The sequence below is a fragment of the Tupaia chinensis genome, unplaced genomic scaffold (assembly GCF_000334495.1).
Source record: "Tupaia chinensis unplaced genomic scaffold, TupChi_1.0 Scaffold147038_1, whole genome shotgun sequence".
Classification (NCBI taxonomy): domain Eukaryota; kingdom Metazoa; phylum Chordata; class Mammalia; order Scandentia; family Tupaiidae; genus Tupaia; species Tupaia belangeri.
This window is the reverse complement of record NW_006206889.1, coordinates 1,015,764-1,030,374: the sequence shown is the minus strand read 5'-3', so window position 1 is coordinate 1,030,374 and position 14,611 is coordinate 1,015,764. Positions and strand designations below refer to the sequence as shown.

Sequence of the window (14,611 nt, the reverse complement as noted above, 5' to 3'; positions counted from 1 at the left end):
TGTTTATAAAAGTAAGTTTTATATATATCTGCATTTTTTTATTAGAGGGAGGAGTACAGAGAGATAGGTATTTTGACAATCTCACCACGTCTCGATTTTTCTGGCCTCAAACTCCTGGGTCTAGGATTACAGAAACACATTACTACACATTATTACTACAAACATTTAGGTTGGACCAGGAATTGAACTTAGGCCTTCTATGTGGCCTCAGCTGTGTGCGATGGCACCTTCCCATCTGTGCCACTACAGCTGGGCTTCTCTGTGCACACTTTTTAATGTTTCAGATGGTCTCATCTTTGACTAATTCAAGCAGTTAATTCCTGCAGTCTTTAACATTATCCTGATAATTTGTGATAGCTTTTTTGTTTTTTTCAAGTAAAACGAGATATCCCAGGCTCATCTTGGGCATGCTCTGCACCTGACCTGTGCTCTGCCATTTACCAAAGAGCTTCTGACTCCTCACGGTGGGTATAACATTTACAGACCACAACATAGGTGCTATGTGTGTTCTTTGCTATTGGTTGGTCATGATTTCCAGCCCTTTTAGTGAGTGGAGATTGTATTAGTCAGGACTCTCCCCAGAAACAGAACCAACAGGATATATATAAAAGAAAGCATTTATTGTAGAAATTATCTCACAGAGTCACAAGGCAGAAAAGGCCCATAGTGGGCTGTCTGCAAGCTGGAAAAACAGCTGAAAGACAGTTTCAGGGAAGCCAACAATGTAGTTCTCAGGTCAAAGGTCTAAGGGCCCTTGAGTGACTGCTAGTATGATCCAGAGTTCAAAAGTTAAAGAACTTGGAGTGTGTCTGGCCAGTGGGGCACCATGGCCAAGTGCCAGCAGTAACTGGACTTAGTCCAGAGTTAAGCTGCAAAGCAGGACAAAGCAGGCAGATGTGCAGGCAGCAGGAGTGGAACACACACACGTTCAGAAAGAAAGGAAACAAGAATTCCTCATGTTCTCCATTTATCCCTCCCATTCCCTCCCTCAGCTGACTAGATGGTGCCCGCAGGTCTTTCTCTCACATGCCAATCTTATCTGGCAACACTCTCACAGACACACCCAAGAGGCAACGGTATAATGGACATACTCTGGAGTAATGCTTCACCAGCCATCTAGGCATCCCTCAATACAGCTGACACCCAAAATTAACCATCATAGATATGGACATTATTTTCTCATACATTTTTAAAAAATGTTAACACTGCTATCTCCATTTCAAATTTAGGATTACAGGGTATTTACTTAACTGCTTTGAATTCATATTTGTAAGTCTTGTCTCTTATCCTGAAAATGTTATTTCTCAATGACAGTAATATCATGACTTATTTATCACATAAATTATTACACATATAATGGTTTCAAAATAACAGTAATACAATATAATCACTAACAATGTAAGTACAAAAAACTGCCTACGATTTCTCTGTATTTCCATTATCTTTAGAAATTTATCTCCCTAGGATGTGCAATTCAATTTGCTTTGAAATCACTTGATATAATTCCTCTTTGTATACTTAAGCTACCAACTTAATTCTTAGTTCTTTCCATTCATTTTGCTTTTAATTTTTAGGGATTCCTTTTCTTCCTGTTTTATTTTAAAATTATAAATGGCCTGGGCCCAGCAGGTGGCATGATGGTTAAGGCACTGTACTCTCACATGGCTGACCGTGGTTCAAGTCCCAAACCTGGCAGCTTGCTTTCTCACTTTCCCTCTTTCTCTCTGGTGAATTAATAATAATAATTATATATAAAATTAAATATCTTTAAAAAAAACTATACATGGACTGGTCTTTTAGCCTAGTGGTTAAGGGAGCTGATACCCACATGGGTGATCTTGGTTCAAATTCTGGCACCAGTGACTTAAAAAACACACTGTGCATGTGTACATTCATGATCAAAATCCTGATAGGATGGAGAAATGGAGAGACTGGAGCATGACCATTCTCTACTGGTGTGGGGGTGTGCTTTCTCCTTCTACTCTGTTGGGTGTACACACCCTCTGGCAATTCAAACAAATTTTAAAAAGGAAACAACATATGGCATAATGGTTATGTCGCTGGACTCCCACATAGCCATGGTTCGAGTCCTGGACCTGGTGGCTTAAAATTCACACTGGGTCGGAACCAGCAGTTGGAGTAATGACTATGTCACTGGACTCCCATGTAGTCAACCCCGGTTTGAGTCCTGGACCTGGTGGCTTAAACTCAACGTCGGGCCTGTGTGCATGCGTGCCTACGATCCCGAGAGGAGAATGGAGGAGAAGGGACTGCAGCATGGCCATCCCCCCAGGGGGTGATTTCTCGCTTTCTGTCTATCTCTCCCTTTCTGGTGAGCACACGCACCCTATAGTAAAAAAATCCTCCAAAAAAATCCAAATATTCACACTGGGTCAGGACCAGCAGATGGCATAATGGTTATGTTGCTGGACTCTCACGTAGTTGACTTGTACCCAAAATACCAAGAGGAGAATGGAGAAGGAACTGTGGTATGGCCATCACCCCTGGGGCATGATCTCTTGCTTTTTGTCTCTCTGTCTCTCCACTGAGTACACACGCCCTATAGCCAAAGATCTCTCCTTTGCCTTTCTCCCTGAAACTGGTCATAAAACCTTCACGTGAGAGGTGCCTTCCTCATACCTAAAGAAAGGAGACATCCTTATCTCTAAAGAAGGGACACAGAGGGACCAGCAGATGGTGTAATTGGTACATAGTTGGACTCCCACATAATTGACCACAGTTTGAGTCCCAGACCTGGCAGCTTAAAATTTACACTGGGCACAGGTGCATGTATGCCCAAAATCCCGAGAGGAGAACTTAAGAAAAGGAATTGTGATGTGGCAATACCCCCTTGGGTCGGGGGTGATTTCTCGCTTTCTGTCTCTCTGTCTCTGTCTTTCCAGTGACGCACACGCCCTATAGCAAAAATCTCTCAAAAAAAAAAAAAAAAAAGAAGGGACACAGAGGAATCTGAATAAATAGGCTTTGTTAAATTTCTACCCATTTACTACATTTAGCTTATATTCCCTTTATCTTATCATATTTCTCCATGACTTTCTACTCTTCATCCAACCTACTTTCCACTCCTCATCAAACCTAACACAAACTCTCAGATTTAACCATTTCCTTGGATCTTCATTTCCTTATGAAAGCTCCCATATCACCCAAAATTTCCATTATCAAAACTATAGATAGGGCCAGCAGGTGGCATGGTGGTTGGGGCACTGGACTCCCACATGGCAAACTACAGCTGAAATCCCAGACCTGGTGGCTTACTTTTTCACTTTCCTTCTCTCTCTGTCTCTCTAGAACACATACATGCCCTGTAGCAAATTTAAAATAATAATAATAATAGTGTTAAAATACAATTAAATAAATAATTCTTTTTTAAAAATCACGATAGACAGTATGTACAAAAATCCAAATTATAATCCTGTCCCCTTCTCTCTTCCATAAGGAATAATATTTTTACTATTCTGCAGGGATTGCCTTCCTTTTCATCATAAACAAATATTCATATGCCTCTTATATAATAAGCCATACTCTACACATAGTTCTAAGCCTTACTTTTTCACTTACTGTATGTTAGAGAAGCTTCCTGCAAGCAGAGATCATCTTCATTCCTCTTTAAAGCTATATAGCACACTCCACTGTTTATATCTATCACAGGTTACTTAGTCTGCTGCTGTGGACATGGCATTTCCAAGTCTTAAAAGAGAACGTCTGGAAACCTCAGTCTGACCGTGATGCACCCTTAAAACCGTTTCAAGGGATTCCTATTGGCACCAACTAAAGATCATAATTATTAACACAGCTAATGACTCTGGACATGACTGGGCCCTCACCTCTTTGTACCCTTCTTTGCCTGGCAGTCAGTCACACTAACCCTTCCATGTTCCTCTGCACTCCCCAGTTCTTTCCCTCTGAACACAGAATCCCCACTTTTACCTGGAATGGCTTTAACCCACCTACTCCTCTCATAGGTTCACATCTTCATTCCCTCTTTTATTTTTTTTTTTTTTAATTTTGTCAAGTTTTTACTTCCTCAATCAACCAGTGCTAGGAAACTACTGGTAAGGCCATCACTATGGGTTTAGAGAGGAACAGTAACACCAGGAGACTTCAAAAGCTCTTGGAAAAACAAATTACATATGTTTTGATGTAAAAAGTTTCTGAAGTCCATGCGTAGTTTTATTTATGTATATATATATAGAAATAAATAAAAAATATGAATTTCCATGAATATTTTGAAGACCCCTCATATAGCAGGAGGGGAAAGCATGAGAATTTGGACTATTTCATTGTTTAACCTACTTACGTCTTCAGGATCCACTTAAGCCTGCGCTCCCATTTTTAGCCTGGCCTCTGACTCAGCTCAGAACAAAATGTGCCTCCCTTTTAAAGTTCTTACCACAGTTGTGATCGTGCATTCTGATGGGTCCCAGATTAACTTGTTTGCTCTACCACTTCCTGGCAGGCAGGACCTTGTTTCTGTTCACTGTATTTTCAACCACTATCATGATACTTAACAGGTGCTCAATTATTTGTTCAGTACCACAATGTACACAAAAATGGAACAGGTGATCCATTTATGATCTACTGGGACCAGCAGTTGGCGTAATAGCTATGTCGCTGGATTCCCATGTAGCCGACCACGGTTCAAGTCCCGGACCCGGTGGCTTAAATTCATGCTGGGTGCGTGTGCGTGCGTGCCCAAGATCCCAAGAGGAGAATGGAGGAGAAGGGATTGTGGCGTGGCCATCCCCTGGGGAGGGGGGGATTTCTATCTCTCTGTCTCTGTCTGTCTGTCTGTCTGGCGAGCGCATGCACCCTATAGCAAAAACCTCCACAAAAAAAAAAAAAAAAAGAAAAAGAAAACGGGATCTAGCGCATCCATCTGTGCCTAGTGCCTTGTAAGAGATATCTTTGACTACTTCTCAAGTTGTCTGGTTTTTACTGGTTTTCTTCCTCAAAGATCAATTCTGGTCATTTATATCTTCTTCATAAACTACCCATAGCTCCTTAAATTAACTGCCATCAAGTCATACATGGTATGTTCTTACCAGTAAAATTGTATCTGTAGTTATATGCCTTTTAAAAAATACTGTATTCTCATTTCTTAATTAGATTTGCCAAACACACAAAGATTTGCCTCTATTTTCTTTGGGTCAATCTTCTAGTTTCTTGAATTGAAAGCTATTCATTTTTCTTGTGCTCTAATAAACGTACTTAAAGGTCTACACTTTCTTCTTCCTTAGAAATGTTTTGCCTCATCTTCTGTTAGGATATGTAGTCCTCTAACTGCCATTAATTTATACAGTCTGAAAATAGTTTGGGATCACCTCTTTAATCCAAGAGATATACAAAGGAGTCTCACAACATCCAGGTTTGTTTTCGGTTGTTGTTTTGCCAGAGGATTCATTCATTCACTAGTAGGAAAAGGAGAAAACACTTCCCTATGGGGCATGGCCATGCCACAATCCCCTCTCCTCTAGTTCTCCCTCTTTCAATATTTTGGGCATGCACACACATGTGCCCAGTGTGCCTTTCAAGCCCCTGAGTCTGGAACTCAAATCACATGCTCAACCATGTGGGATCTACCTCCCTTAAGGACTAGGCCACAGACTGATTCCAGGTAGGTATTTTTAGCTGTTCCCTCACTCTTAAGTTCTAACTAGGTAGCCTGCACCACTATGATCTGACATATTATTTAAGTCCTCTTTATGAGCGGTTCTCCACTGGAAATGACGTTGGTCCCAAAGGCTCATTTGGCAATGTTCAGAAGCATTTCTGGCTATGACAATGAGGAAGAGGGGTAGCTATTGGCATCTGGTGAAGACAGGAGAGGGATACTGCTAAACACCTCATAGTGCACAATATGGGCGCCTGACACAGGATCTGGCCCCAAATGTCACAGTGCTAGGTTGATTACAGCCATAGTTGTCTTCTGACCCACTTGGTTTGTGATTGGCGAGAATCGCATTAAAGTCTCTCCCTCAGTGTGCAGAATTGTCCTCCTAATCTATTCCTCCAATTTCTAACAATCTCTCTTCTAGAAGTTTTACTGTTAGATATATAACTAATGATGTGATTACTAACTATACCTCTGAGTAATATGCTAGTACCCTCTGTATGCTTTTCTCCCACTTAGCTTTCACCTTGAGTCCAAGCTCACCTGACCCTGACATTGATACTGTGAAACCTGCCTTCTGTGAGGACGGATGTCATTCTCTATCCTTTTGTTTTCTACCTGCCTTCTTTTTTAAGTTCCACGTAGCATTTTTTGCTAGTTGCTCTTCTACTAAATCTAGAGTTTTATCACCTAGGAGATTAAACTCTTATATGTTAATCATGGTTCATGATATATTTGGGCTTATTCATGCCACCTTAGTTTTTGAGGTTTTGTTTCCTAAAAATATACCAAGCAAGCCTCTTTGTTTTTTTTTTCTTTCCCTGTAATTCCCTATCTTGCCATGAAGTTCTTCTATGTTCTTTTTCCTTTCTTGGTGCTTTGGAACTATCTATACTATCTTTAGTCATCTAGCAGTTGGATGCACGCTACCTAAAACCAACACTAAACACCTGTACCCCAAACAGTTGCTATAGCAATCCTTTGTTACCAACTATATATCCAAGTGTGTTCATGATTCTTCCAGGCTTAAATCTGTACTCTTCAGCAGTAAAGACTACGACTATTCATCTTTGTATGCTCAGTGCTGATGGTAAGTACACAAAAACCAGAGAAAGCAAACAGAACTGGGATCCATTTCGGAAACATCTTTTAAATCCTTGAAATGAATTTGAGGACATTTAAAGGTTAAACTTTATTATCTGTGGGTTTCCTTAGAGGTAAAGCTTCATTTCCATTTGAATAGAGCCTGTAAAATGCCACATATACATATGCACTCATTTAAAATTGTGCATACAAGCAACACAGTATTATGCTTCCTTTTAATGGGGACTCATATTAAAGTTAGCAAAGCATCTTATACACAGTAAATACTAGTGAGCATCTGATTACTTTGATTAGACAAGAATTCAGATCATTTTAATAACATCCCTATAGTAATATAACTAAAAAAAGAAAAAAAATTTAAATGTTTGGTTTGTACTATAATCATTTTCAACAGTATTCAATACTATTTGAGAAAATTATATTAAAATTTCTTTCTTTGCTTTGAAGACAAGGAAGATGTATGTATATATATGTGTGTGTGTGTGTATATATATATATATATATATATATATATATATATATATATATATATATATATATATATATATATATATATATATATATATATATACTTTCTCTCTCTCTCTCTCTCTCTCCCCCTCTCTGATCAAATTAAAATACATACATACATACATAAAGTCAAAAAAATAATTATTTTAAAAAAAGAATTTCAGGAAAGAGATTTTTTTAAAGAATTATTTTATTTAACTTTATGTACCAGAGGAACAGAAGGAGAGAGAGGAGGGAGGGAAAGTGAGAAAGCAAGCCACCAGGTCCGAGACTTCAACCGTGGACAGCCATGTGGGAATCCAACACCCTCAACCACCCTGCCACCTAATGCCCCGAAAGAAGAGATTTTTAAAGTTCAAGATAGTTAGATTATATTCTCAGCAATATATTGGTCTGACAAAACTGAAACAGAAACAAACATTTAAACAAACAAAAAGTATCCCCTCAGGCAAGTTAACTAAACAACCCTGACCACTCAAAAGGAAAGCAGGGCCACAAAAGCACTAAGAGTTAGGGATTGTTCAGTCTTTTTCTACCTCCTCCCCAGGTCACATGCACTAGCAGGAGCAAGAGACAGAAACAATGTAAGTGAGAGATCATCCACCAGGGGACGATGGCCTTGCCACAATCCTTCTCTTCCATTCTCCTCCCCAGATCTTGGGCACACATGCACACGCACACGCTCCTAGCATGATTTTCAAGTCACTGGGTCTGGCACTCACAACACCATGGTCAGCTGAGTGGGATCCCAGTGATATAAATGTTACAACATTTGCTGGTCCCCAGTCTCCTTTTTTTTTTTTAGAGGTTTTTGCACAGGGCATGGCGCTTGCCAGAAGACAGAGACAGAAAGTGAGGAATCACCCTCCAGGGGAGATGGCCACACTGCAATCCCTTCTCCTACATTCTCCTCTTGGGATCTTGGGCACGCGCACACACACATGCCCGGCGTGAATTTAAGCCACCGGGTCCAGGACTTGAATCGTGGTCAGCTGCGTGGGAGTTCAGCGACATAGCCACTATGCTAACTTCTGGTCCCCCCAGTCTCCTTTTTAAAATTCCTTTTACAGAAGAAATGCTTAAAGAGACATTGGGACCAAAAAAAAAAGAAAAAAAGGGAGGTGGTAGAATTCTAGAAAAAAGCCCTGAGAAGTCAGCCTTCACCCACCCTTGACCAGAGCCCCCCTCCACGTGCCCAACCCTAGTTACTCTATCTACCCCAATCCCAGTTGCCCTGGACAGGGAGCGCCCAGCATAGATCTGTCCTCCAGGCAGACTTCACCAGCAAGGCAGGGTTAATCCCCAGCAGAGGTCTGGGCTCAAGCTTTTAGCCCGTACTCCCAGACATTCCTTTAGGAATCTCACAGACTTAAAGATTTCTTTCTTTAGGTGTTTTTGTTTTTGACTTCTTCCTTTCGTAAGACAGAGAAATAAATGCACTTAACAGGGTCTCACTTTGTGGCCATAGAAAACTAGGTGCTGGAGGGATGTGACCAAACTCTGAAGCTTGCCAGCCTCTGGTCTAAAGATTGACAGTGCCCACAGCTTTTTTCAAGAATTTAACTATACTTCTTTGTCCCTCTACAATGAGCTCACTCACTGGGAGTGGGGACTGGACGTGGGCATGTAATGGAATACAATGAAGCTGTCCCACATGGTGAGGCCTAGCACACACTACCATCCCAGCCAAGGTCCACCTCCCTCCCAGCCCTACCAACTGGCATGTTCCTAACCAGCACCTACCATTCTGCTAACATTCTAGCGCAATTTCAGTTCTAGTATCTGCAGAAAGGAAAACAAAAGACTAACAGGTACAGTTATGAGGCCAGAAATGCCCAGACAACAGCAAGACCAGAGAAGGTATAGCTAGATTTGTCTGTTCATTACTAAATCTTTCATCAAAATATTTAAAATGATGATCTTTTTCTAAACTAAACATGTTTATTAACTAACCTATGCAATTGGAAGGGTATCCAAAAGAACTGTCAAAAATCTAACATCTGGGGACCAGCAGATGGCATGATGGTTATGTTGCTGGACTCTCACATAGTCAACTACAGTTTGAATCCCAGACCTGGCAGCTTAAACTCACTCCAGGCTCATGTGCCTGCATCCCCAAGATCCCGAGAGAATGGAGGAGAAAGAGCTGTAGCATGGCCATCCCCCCTGGGGGGGGAGGGGTGTGTGTGACTTCTGTCTTTCCAGTGAGTGCATGCACACTATAGCAAAAACCTCTCAAAACAAAACAAACAGAAATTATTACCTGACAAAGATTCTTCCTCCAAGATACCTTTTAGAACATGAACTATTAATTTTTTTTTTTTTGAGAGGTTTTTGCTACAGGGCACATGTGGTCCCCAGAAAGACAGAGTGAGACAGAGAGACAGAAAGTGAGAGATCACCCCCCAGGGGGGATGACCACGCTGCAATCCCTTCTCCTCCATCCTCCTCTGGGGATCTTGGGCACACACGCACCCGGTGTGAGTTTAAGCCACTGGGTCAGGGACTCAAACTGCAGTCAACTACACGGGAGTCCAGTGACATAGCCATCACACCAACTGCTGGTCCCAGAACATGAACTATTACTATAACTCATCACTACAGTTTGATGAGTTTTCATTCTGCACAAGCCAGCAGTCCAGGCGTCTTCTCCCTGCCCTTCACATCCCATGCCAGAGGTGTCCAGTCAAAAAATGACTCATTCTAAAGAAAATATTTGTCAATAAATCTCTTTATTTTTCAAACAGGGTTTTGGGAAGTGTCACTTGAAGTTTGATATTCAAATATAACCACAGATACCAAATCCTGTTAAAACAAACCTATACAAATAAATTTCAAGCGGCTGCAGATAGCATGGTGGTAAAGGTGCTCTACTCTTACATGGCTGACCAACTTGCTTTCTCACTTTCTCTCTCTCTGGTCAAATTAAAATAAGTAAATATATTTTATAAAGAAAAAAGTATTTCCAATGAAAGGCCATTCTTACACAACCACTAAAGACAACATAAAATTCTAATAACACAGACATTTTAATGGTTTTACAATTTCAGACTCTAAGTTGGATGGTCTACTACCAAATATAAATGTGATTTCACACTAAAGCTTTAAGACTGTGACTATCGGGACCAGCAGTTAGCGTAATGGCTATGTCGCTGGACTGCCACATAGTCGACCGCGGTTCGCATCCCAGACCCGGTGGCTTAAAACTCACGCCGGGTGAGTGTGCGTGCGTGCCCAAGATCCCGAGAGGAGAATGGAGGAGAAGGGATTGCGGCATGACCATCCCCCCCCGGGGGGTGATTTCTTGCTTTCTATCTCTCTGTCTCTCTCTGTCTGTCTGGCAGCAAGTGCACGCGCCCTGTAGCAAAAACCTCTAAAAAAAAAAAAATTTAAGACTGTGACTATCACTGGCATCACTCAAAACTCTCAAAAGCTACTTTGTATTACGGGTCAACAAGTAAGTTGATTTTTTTTTTTTTTTTTTGGAGAGGTTGTTGCTATAGCGTGCGTGCGCTCATCAGAGAGAGAGAGAGAGACAGAGAGATAGCAAGCAAGAAATCACCCCCCGGGGGGGGATGGTCATGCCGCAATCCCTTCTCCTCCATTCTCCTCTCAGGATCTTGGGCACGCACGCACACTCACCCGGCGTGAGTTTTAAGCCACCGGGTCTGGGACGCGAACCGCGGTCGACTATGTGGCAGTCCAGCGACATAGCCATTACGCTAACTGCTGGTCCCAACAAGTTTTATGAGGCAAGGGCTCCTCTCATGCTGGGCCAGAGCACTGGGGACTGTCTGCCCTCCTCTTACCCTCTTCGCACACTCCCGTCCACCTGGCAAGCACTAAGTTGGGGGAAAAGGGGTGAGGCACACAGAGGAAGCCCAGCTTGTAGAGGGACTATCAAAATCTAAATGCTCAAACAGCTCTGCAACATGAGGCATGATTATAAAATAACATCAAACAGATCAGCAAGTGGTGTGGTGGTTGGGTACTAGACTCTCACATAGCCAACTGCAGTTTGAGTCCCGGACCTGATGGCTTACTTTCTCACTTTCGTTCTCTTTCTCTTTCTCTGATGAATGCATGTGTCCTATAGCAAATTAAAAACAAATTAATTAAATTATGTTTTAAAAAACACCAAAAAATATATAAAATTGAAATCTTAAATTAAGTGAGAAATGTATAGATTATAAAATGCATGGGGACCAGCAGTTGGTATAATGGCTATATTGCTGGACTCCCATTTAGTTGACCAAGGTTTGAGTCTCGGACCCAGTGGCTTAAACTCACGCCAAGCACATGAGCGTGTGTGCCCAAGATCCTGAGGGGAAAATGGAGAAGCAGGGATTGTGGTGTGGCCATCCCCCTGGGGGGTTATTTCTCACTTTCTGTCTCTCTGCTTCTCTTTCTGGAGAGTTCACACACCCTATAGCAAAAACCTCTCAAACAAACAAACAAAATACATGAAGACATACAGTAATACCAACTAAAAATACAACACAAAATAGCTTAACTGATTAACATGTAAAGATACATGCATATAAAGAGCCCAAATCAAAAATGGGCAAAGGACTTAGACATTCTTCCAAAGATATAGAAATAGCCAATGAACATGTAAAAGATGGTCAACATCACGAATCATTAGGAAAATGCACATCAAAACGTAAGACACTACCTCGAGCTCATTAGGATGGCTCCTGCCACAAATAATAATATTAATAACATGCTGGTGATGATGAGGAAAAATCAGAACTTTTGTGTATGTTGGTGGGACTGTAAAATGGTGTAGCCACTGTGGTAGTTGCTCAAAAAATTAAACACAGAATTACTGTATGACCCAACAATTCCACTTCTGGCTCTATACACCAAAGAGTTGAAAACTCGGTCTCAGGGCCAGCAGGTGGCATGGTGGTTAAAGGCACTGGATTCCCACATGGCTGACTATGGTTCAAGTCCCAGACCTGGTTGCTTGCTTTCTCCTTTTCCTTTTCTCTCTCTCTGGTCAAATTAAAAATAATAACAAATGGAATTAAATAAATAATTATTTTAAAATAAAACTGGGTCTCTTGGGACCAGAAGATGGTGTAACGGCTATGTCCCTGGACTCCCACATGGTCGACCGCAGTTGGAGTCCTGGACCCAGTGGTTTAAATTCACACCAGGCACGTGTGCGTGCGTGCCCAAGATCCCGAGAGGAGAATGGAGAAGGGATTGCGGTGTGGCTATCACCCCTGAGGGGTGATTTCTTGCTTTCTGTCTCTTTATCTCTCTCTGTCTTTCTGGAGAGCACAAGTGCCCTATAGCAAAAATCTCTCAAAATAAATAAATAAATAAATAAATAAATAAAATTGGGTCTCAAAGTGATATTTGTACACCCATCTTCATGGCCACATTATTCACAACAACCAAAGGGTAGCAGGAACTCAAGATTGTCCATCCAAGAATGGATGTGGTATATTCATACAATGTAATTATTAGCCTCAAAGAGGAAATACTGGCACACACTATAACATGGCTGAAATTTGCTAAATGAAATGAGGACATTATGCTAAGTAAGTCAATCACAAAAAGATACCATATGATTCCAGTTCTGTAAGATACCTACAGTAGTCAAATTCAGAGCATGGAGAGTATAGTGGCCATTGCCAGGGAATGGAGAAATGATGAACAGAGTTACTATTTAATGGAAACAGAGTTTTAGTTTTACAAGAGGAAAAGAATCTGGAGATGTATGGTGGCTGATTGTTACTAAAATACATGAATGAGCTTAATACCACTGAACCTACAAGTACAAATGGTTAAGATGATAAATTTTGTGCATTTTACCACAATACAGAAGTTGGGGAAAAGTATGCATAAACATATAACTAAATATACAAGAATGTAAAAAGTTTAACAACAGTTAAATTCCTAAATTATTTTATTTCTTAGTTTTTGCTATAGGGCACACATGCTTGCCATATAGACACAGAGACAGAGAGAAAGTAAGAAATCACTATCCAGGGGAATGGCCATGATGCAACCCCTCCTCCTTCACTCTCTTCTCGAGATTTTGGGCACACGGGCGCGTGTACACACACGTGCCTAGGGTGTTTCTCAAGTTGCCAGGTCCAGGACTCAAACCACGCAGCCACCTCTTGGCCCAAATTCTTAATTTTTTTTAATGCCCCCCCCCAAAAAAAAGCAAACTTTCATAAAGTGTCTCAGATGACATATACAAAATATATAGGAAGCTTACCAAGCTCTAAATCCTTAATTTGAAAGACTATTCTGGAATTTGAAATCACCGTGCCTCCCAATCCACAGCCCCTTCTGAATGACCCAGCCCCAAAGGAAGGTCTTATAGAGAGAGAGCACTATGCAAATGGCAGAAGCCTGTCCCTGCCAACCCCAACCGACTCTGTGCCCTGGACCAGGCAGCACCACAGTCTCCAGAGGCCAGGCTAGCCCATAACCTGGGTCAGTGCCTATGAAGTGGTACACAGGGCAAGAGCTGAAGTGCACACTGGGACAGCAGACACAGCTGGGGACTGAAAGGCTGCCAGGCAGAGCTGGGTGAACCCACACTGGGAGAGATGGTGCGGTGGAGACAAGTGCGCAACATAGACAGTGCGGAGCAGTAGTCAACTTAACAGAGAAGGCAAGACTCTGGCGTACAGCTGGACTTTGCAGGGGTCCACACTACTATTCTAAGTGCCCAGAGGCCTACCGAGCTGGTGGTCCCAGGGATGCCACGAGATTCCTGTTTTTCTTCTTGCTGCTTGGCCCTAAACCCCACATACCTGAAGTCAGCTGCCCCCTGCCTTCCTGAGAACCTGATGGAATAGCCCATCATCCCAGAGTCAGTCACAGCCACATGTGGTGGAATCAGTACTTCCAGCAGACCCCCAGCTGCTGCACCTGTGGACAGCATGTGTCTTGATGAAACGTGGGCCAAACGGGTGATGACACTGCCCTGAGCAGAACACTCTCCCTCCCCAACAGGGAACACCAACAAGCAGCTCATCCAGACAAGGGAAGGCTGGTGCTTGACCCAGCAGCAGGCTGACCAGGCCATATCACTCTAGAGACACACGGCACAAAACAAATCTCGGCCAGCTAGGTGCTGTGGTAGCTAAGGTGGCTGGATCCCACATAGCTGACAGCATGGTTCAAGGACCCAGGTCTGGGGCTTGAAAAACACACCCTATTTGCTATAGGGTGCAGTTCCCAAATCCTGAGAGAATGGAGAAGAGACTGCAGCATGGTCATCCCCCTTGAGGAGTACTTTTTTTCACTTTATCTCTGTATGTGTGCATGTCCGTGTGCACCTAGTTTCTAGCGATTACATGAACTCTACAGCAAGTTTTTAAGGAGAGAGAAAAC

The 14,611-nt window shown here is 42.1% G+C and overlaps 1 protein-coding gene across 3 annotated transcripts in view; it reads right to left on the bottom strand.

Moving 5' to 3' along the window:
• PKNOX1 (PBX/knotted 1 homeobox 1) overlaps positions 1-14,388 on the bottom strand; it is a 75,038-nt gene extending 60,650 nt beyond the window's left edge. The window contains exon 1 of one of the 3 annotated variants that reach the window (XM_027768626.1): positions 14,029-14,388. The gene's annotated coding sequence lies outside the window, so the exon portion shown is untranslated. The remainder of the gene's footprint in view (positions 1-14,028) is intronic. The other 2 variants (XM_006169423.3, XM_006169422.3) reach the window with 2 other exon arrangements.
• Positions 14,389-14,611: the final 223 nt, after the last annotated feature.